Source organism: Oncorhynchus mykiss, chromosome 25, assembly GCF_057628025.1.
Source record: "Oncorhynchus mykiss isolate SJ-2025 chromosome 25, ASM5762802v1, whole genome shotgun sequence".
NCBI lineage: Eukaryota > Metazoa > Chordata > Actinopteri > Salmoniformes > Salmonidae > Oncorhynchus > Oncorhynchus mykiss.
Window position 1 is genome coordinate 957,798 of NC_143046.1, and position 6,741 is coordinate 964,538.

A 6,741-nucleotide genomic window follows, 5' to 3' on the forward strand; every position below is an offset into this window, starting at 1 on the left:
TCGAATGGAAGCATGCTCTGCAGTGTAGCCGGGTTTCGACTGAGAGACAGCAGCCCGAGGGCAGTATATGCAGCCTAAGAACTGTGTTGAACCACGGCTGGAGCCCTGGGAGAACCCTGGGTTTTTGAATTGTGTTGAAAGTGAGTGGTCCGTGGATCAGCAGCTGGGGGACGAGAGTGAGCAGGCGGCGGCATCAGCAGCGGTGCAGCCAACCAGTCATATTGGTGGTGAACCATGCTCGGAACCGAGGGAGCAAGGCTGCGTCGTGGCGACTTCCACGGAGAGCGAGAGTGATGAAGGCGGTGGAGTGTCGTCCAGAATTGAAGGCTGAATATGAACACTTTATTCTGGGTAAAAACCCTTTCAGTTAATTAAACTAATTGACAATAGTGTTTCCCGAGTACGTGAATTCCTCCGCAATATGTCAGAGGACTGTGTTCTCTGGATAACTACAGACGTGTGTCTGAGTGGTATGGCCACTGTGAAGGCCGTGGTTTGGCACCATCCACGTAAAAAAAAATTACAGAGCCGATGTTCGAAGTTTCCTGAAATATCTTATTCAGTTCCGGCCGAATAGTCTGCAAGCTAAAGTCTGTGGAATTCGAAAGTTGTTACTCTGCTTGGTAAAGATGGACAGGGATTCGCAGGAGAGCCAGGCAACGCACAGGGCGAAATTTCGCAAACGCTGCAGGGACGAGGTGCTCAGCGTTGCGGAGTTAAGCCGGTTTGTCGAGCTAAGTAAACAAGCTATTCCTTCGGTTCTCAGTAGGCTGGAGGTCCAAGCCACCTGCTCTGACAGACGTAGGTTTGCGGCTCTCATGTCCAGCCGGTTGGCCATACTGGAAACGCAGGCACGGTACTACCGGTACCATAATTGGCCTCGTAACGCCAGCCGGGCGCGGTCACTAATTCAGGCACAAATCAATCCATGATTCAGTGATAAATAAAGAACATTTATTTGAAATTCACCCTTGTCTTTGTGTGTCATTTGAGAATGTATGAAGGCCTGGGGATCTGAATGACCGGGTGTTATGGGGTACCAGGTGCACAGAGCTGAAGTGACAGGCCGAGATAGAGGGCATGCAGGTGGGCAGGCAGGGTAGAGAGAGTAAGCCCAAAGGCATGGAGATATGGAGCTCCCTTGGTAACCAATTCAATCACCAGGTACACATGCTGGACTTAGTCCAATGAGAGAGAAGTATGACTCTGTCATTGAATTACATTGGGTTACCAGGTGACCTTGGTGGGGGGTGTGGGGCCCCTCTATGGACACCCAGTCCAGCCCTGGTGGCACCAGGAGCCACCCCCCATCGTCAACTGGTAACGCGTTCAATCACCAGGTCCACAGCCAAACATAATGTGAAGTTTGGACTTTTTCAGAACTTTAAGAAAAACTCCATAAGTTGACCATTGGCGCCCTCCAGTGACTTTTCCCAGTAGGTGGGTGCTCCCATAGCGAGCATGGAGGTCTGGATGCCCCCTAAAATAATTTTCAACCGTTTTGAAAATCGTGCCTGGTAATCCAAAATAATACCAGGCCCACAGTTGAACTTAGTCTCTGGAGCTAAAGGAAAAGGGTGCAATCTGTCACATTTTCAACCATTTTCTGAAATGTTCAAAAAATGATTAAAAATACTTCCCGATGATCTAGAGGTCCCAAATGTTGGCTCATACCCTCTCTTGTGATGGGCAACAATTATCCCATGTTAAAAAAATGTTTGCATCCATAGCAAGCTATGGGCCCCGCCAATTCCACTTTTTTTCCACAAATGTAAAACATGATTTTCTATTATACATTTTTATTGAATAAATTAGATGGAAGTGCTGATCTATGTGTGCCCTTTCGTGCAGAAAAACCCCATCCAGATTGGAGTTGTACTTTTTGAGTTATTAAAGTTGAAAGTATATTTTGGTGTGCCGGAATTTGACCCCTGACGGCGGAACACACTAAAGCCCTGTGAGTGCCAGTGCTTATATCGATAATTCGGCCTGTCCGGGGTTTACACACTTAGGCCCGGGTTCACCAGACATGTACCTGCGCGATATCAGAAACCTGGTTTTCGACAACAAGAGTTCCATGTCCTAGAGAGGCGGGGAAAGTTCCAAACTACTCAGCCTGTATTGAAAATGAGAAACATGCACTTTTGAGGGAAGTGAGCCCCTCAGAACCATGGTACTTTGGACTTTAACCCTCCGGTGACCGATTTTATGATTTGACCAGCCATTCGGCGGCCGATTTGTCCTAACTTTTGATCCAAGCTTCGCAGCTTGGTGGTGGGAGGATATGGAGCTCTGTCCTGGGCAGGTGCTCTATCCCAGCTATCACCTTGGGTGGGTTTGGTTAATCAATGATCATGGTTCTAGTCCTATGAAAGAGCCTGTCCCTTCGGCGACCGATTTGGTAGTTGTTTAGCCCCGGTAAGGGCTGACTCTCCAGCCCCGTCCCCACGTTGCGTCTCCATGATCTGTCCTCTGTTTTCCAGCGAGTTTAATTTCTTCTGACCGATTTGCATTTGTTTTCCACCTGGGAGGGCCCCTGTCGGCTGGCCTTTGGCTGGTGTTCAGACGGTCGGTTCATCCCGCACCATGTGGATTTGCCTCTATTGGGGGAGCCCCTTTCGGAGACTGTTTAACCAGTATTTCGATACGCTCCAGCCGCGCCCCGTCCGTGCGAGACCCAGCCGACCTGTCTGACACACCCAGGCAGCAATGCATGTAGTGATGGTCACCCCGAAACGCACCGGTGCCAGAGACACATATTCTCAAACCCTGTCTTTAATAAGTACCTACCCGGCTGACCCCAGTGGTCAGGTTGTGTTTGTGGTTCTGCTGGCCTGTTGATGGCGTTCCGAATTAACCCTCTAGCTGTCTCTATTATAATATGACAGACTAGTTAGATCTACTGCCTCTATTATATTATGACAGACCAGCTAGATCTACTGTCTCTATTATATTATGACAGAACAACTAGATCTACTGTCTCTATTATAGTATGACTGATCAGCTAGATCTACTGTCTCTATTATATTATGACAGACCAGCTAGATCTACTGTCTTTATTATATAATGACAGACCAGCTAGATCTACTGTCTCCATTATGTTATGACAGACCAGCTATATCTACCGTCTCTATTATGTTATGACAGACCAGCTTGATCTACCGTTTCTATTATAATATGACAGACCAGCTAGATCTACTGTCTCTATTATATTATGACAGACCAGCTAATCTACTGTCTATATTATAATATGACAGACCAGCTAGATCTAATGTCTCTATTATATTTTGACAGACCAGCTATATCTACTGTCTCTATTATATTATGTCAGACCAGCTAGATCTACTGTCTCTATTATATCATAAAAGACCAGCTAGATCTACTGTCTATATTATAATATGACAGACGTGCTAGATCTAATCTCTCTATTATATTATGACAGATCAGCTAGATCTACTGTCTCTATTATATTATGACACACCACTTAGATCTACTGTCTCTAATATATTATGACAGACCAGCTAGATTCCTGTCTCTATTATATTATGACAGACCAGCTAGATCTACCATCTCTATTATGTTATGACAGACCAGCTTGTCTTACCGTCTCTATTATATTATGACACAGAAGCTAGATCTACTGTCTCTATTATATTATGACAGACCAGCTAGATCTACTGTCTCTGTTGTAGTATGACAGACCAGCTAGATCTACTGTCTTTATTATATTATGACAGACCAGCTAGATCTTCTGTCTCTAATATATTAGAACAGACCAGCTAGATCGACCGTCTCTGTTATGACAGACCAGCTATATCTACTGTCTCTATTACATTCTCTCAGACCAGCTAGATCTATCGTCTCTATTATATTATGACAGACCAGCTAGATTCCTGTATCTATTATATTATGACAGACCAGCAAAATCTACCGTCTCTATTATATTCTGTCAGACCAGCTAGATCGACCGTCTCTGTTATGACAGACCAGCTAGATCTACCGTCTCTATTATATTTTGACAGACCAGCTATATCTACAGTCTCTATTATATTAAGACAGACCAGCTATATCTACTGTCTCTATTATAGTATGACAGATCAGCTAGATCTACTGTCTTTATTATATTATAACAGACCAGCTAGATCTACTGTCTCTGTTATGACAGACCAGCTAGATCTACTGTCTCTTTGATAGTATGACAGATCAGCTAGATCTATGGTCTCTTTTATTTTATGACACACCAGCTAGATCACGGTCTCTATTATATTATGACAGTCCAGCTAGATTCTTGTCTCTATTATATTATGACAGACCAGCAAAATCTACCATCTCTATTATATTCTGTCAGACCAGCTAGATCTACTGTCTCTATTATATTATGACAGACCAGCAAAATCTACCATCTCTATTATATTCTGTCAGACCAGCTAGATCTACTGTCTCTATTATATTAAGACAGACCAGCTAGATCTACTTTCTCTATTATAGTATGACTGATCAGCTAGATCTACTGTCTCTATTATATTATGACAGACCATCTAGATCTACTGTCTCAAATATATTATAACAGACTGCTGGATCTACTGTCTTCATTATATTATGACAGACCAGCTATATCTACCGTCTCTATTATATTATGACAGAGCAGCTAGATCTACTATCTCTATTATAATATGACAGACCAGCTAGATCTAATGCCTCTATTATATTATGACAAACCAGCTAAATCTACTGTCTCTATTATATTATGACACACCAGCTAGATCTACTGTCTCTATTATAGTATGACAAACCTGCTAGATCTACTGTCTCTATTATATTATGACACACCAGCTAGATCTACTGTCTCTATTATAGTATGACTGATCAGCGAGATCTACTGTCTCTATTATATTATGACAGACCAGCTAGATCTACTGTCTCTATTATATTATGACAGTCCAGCGAGATCCTTTCTCTATTATATCATGAAAGACCAGCTAGATCTACTGTCTCTATTATATTATGACAGACCAGCTAGATCTACTGTCTCTATTATATTATGACAGAGCAGCTAGATCTACTGTCTCTATTATATTATGACAGACCAGCTAGATCTACTGTCTCTATTATATTATGACAGACCAGCTAGATCTACTGTCTTTATTATTTTATGACAGACCAGCTAGATCTTTTCTCTCTAATATATTATGACAGAGCAGCTAGATCTACTGTCTCTATTATATTATGACAGACCAGCTAGATCTACCATCTCTATTATGTTATGACATACCAGCTAGATCTACTGTCTCTATTATATTATGACAGACAGGCTAGATCTACTCTCTTTATTATGTTATGACAGACCAGCTAGATCTACTGTCTCAAATATATTATAACAGACTGCTGGATCTACTGTCTTTATTATTTTATGACAGACCAGCTAGATCTACCGTCTCTATTATATTATGACAGAGCAGCTAGATCTACTATCTCTATTATAATATGACAGACCAGCTAGATCTAATGTCTCTATTATATTATGACAGACCAGCTAAATCTACTGTCTCTATTATATTATGACAGACCAGCTAGATCTACTGTCTCTGTTGTAGTATGACAGATCAGCTGGATCTAATGTCTGTAATATATTATGACAGACCAGCTAGATCTACTGTCTCTATTATATTCTGTCAGACCAGCTAGATCTATCGTCTCTATTATATTATGACAGACCAGCTAGATTCCTGTATCTATTATAATATGACAGACCAGCAAAATCTACCGTCTCTATTATATTCTGTCAGACCAGCTAGATCGACCGTCTCTGTTATGACAGACCAGCTAGATCTACCGTCTCTATTATATTTTGACAGACCAGCTATATCTACTGTCTCTATTATATTAAGACAGACCAGCTAGATCTACTGTCTCTATGATAGTATGACAGATCAGCTAGATCTATGGTCTCTTTTATTTTATGACACACCAGCTAGATCACGGTCTCTATTATATTATGACAGTCCAGCTAGATTCTTGTCTCTATTATATTATGACAGACCAGCAAAATCTAAAGTCTCTATTATATTCTGTCAGACCAGCTAGATCTACTGTCTCTATTATATTATGACAGACCAGCAAAATCTACCATCTCTATTATATTCTGTCAGACCAGCTAGATCTACTGTCTCTATTATATTAAGACAGACCAGCTAGATCTACTGTCTCTATTATAGTATGACTGATCAGCTAGATCTACTGTCTCTATTATATTATGACAGACCAGCTAGATCTACTGTCTTTATTATATAATGACAGACCAGCTAGATCTACTGTCTCAAATATATTATAACAGACTGCTGGATCTACTGTCTTTATTATATTATGACAGACCAGCTATATCTACCGTCTCTATTATATTATGACAGAGCAGCTAGATCTACTATCTCTATTATAATATGACAGACCAGCTAGATCTAATGTCTCTATTATATTATGATAGACCAGCTAAATCTACTGTCTCTATTATATTATGACAGAGCAGCTAGATCTACTGTCTCTATTATATTAAGACAGACCAGCTAGATCTGCTGTCTCTATTATAGTATGACAGGTCAGCTAGATCTACTGTTTCTATTATATTATGAAAGACCAGCTAGATCTACTCTCTTTATTATGTTATGACAGACCAGCTAGATCTACTGTCTCAAATATATTATAACAGACTGCTGGATCTACTGTCTTTATTATTTTATGACAGAC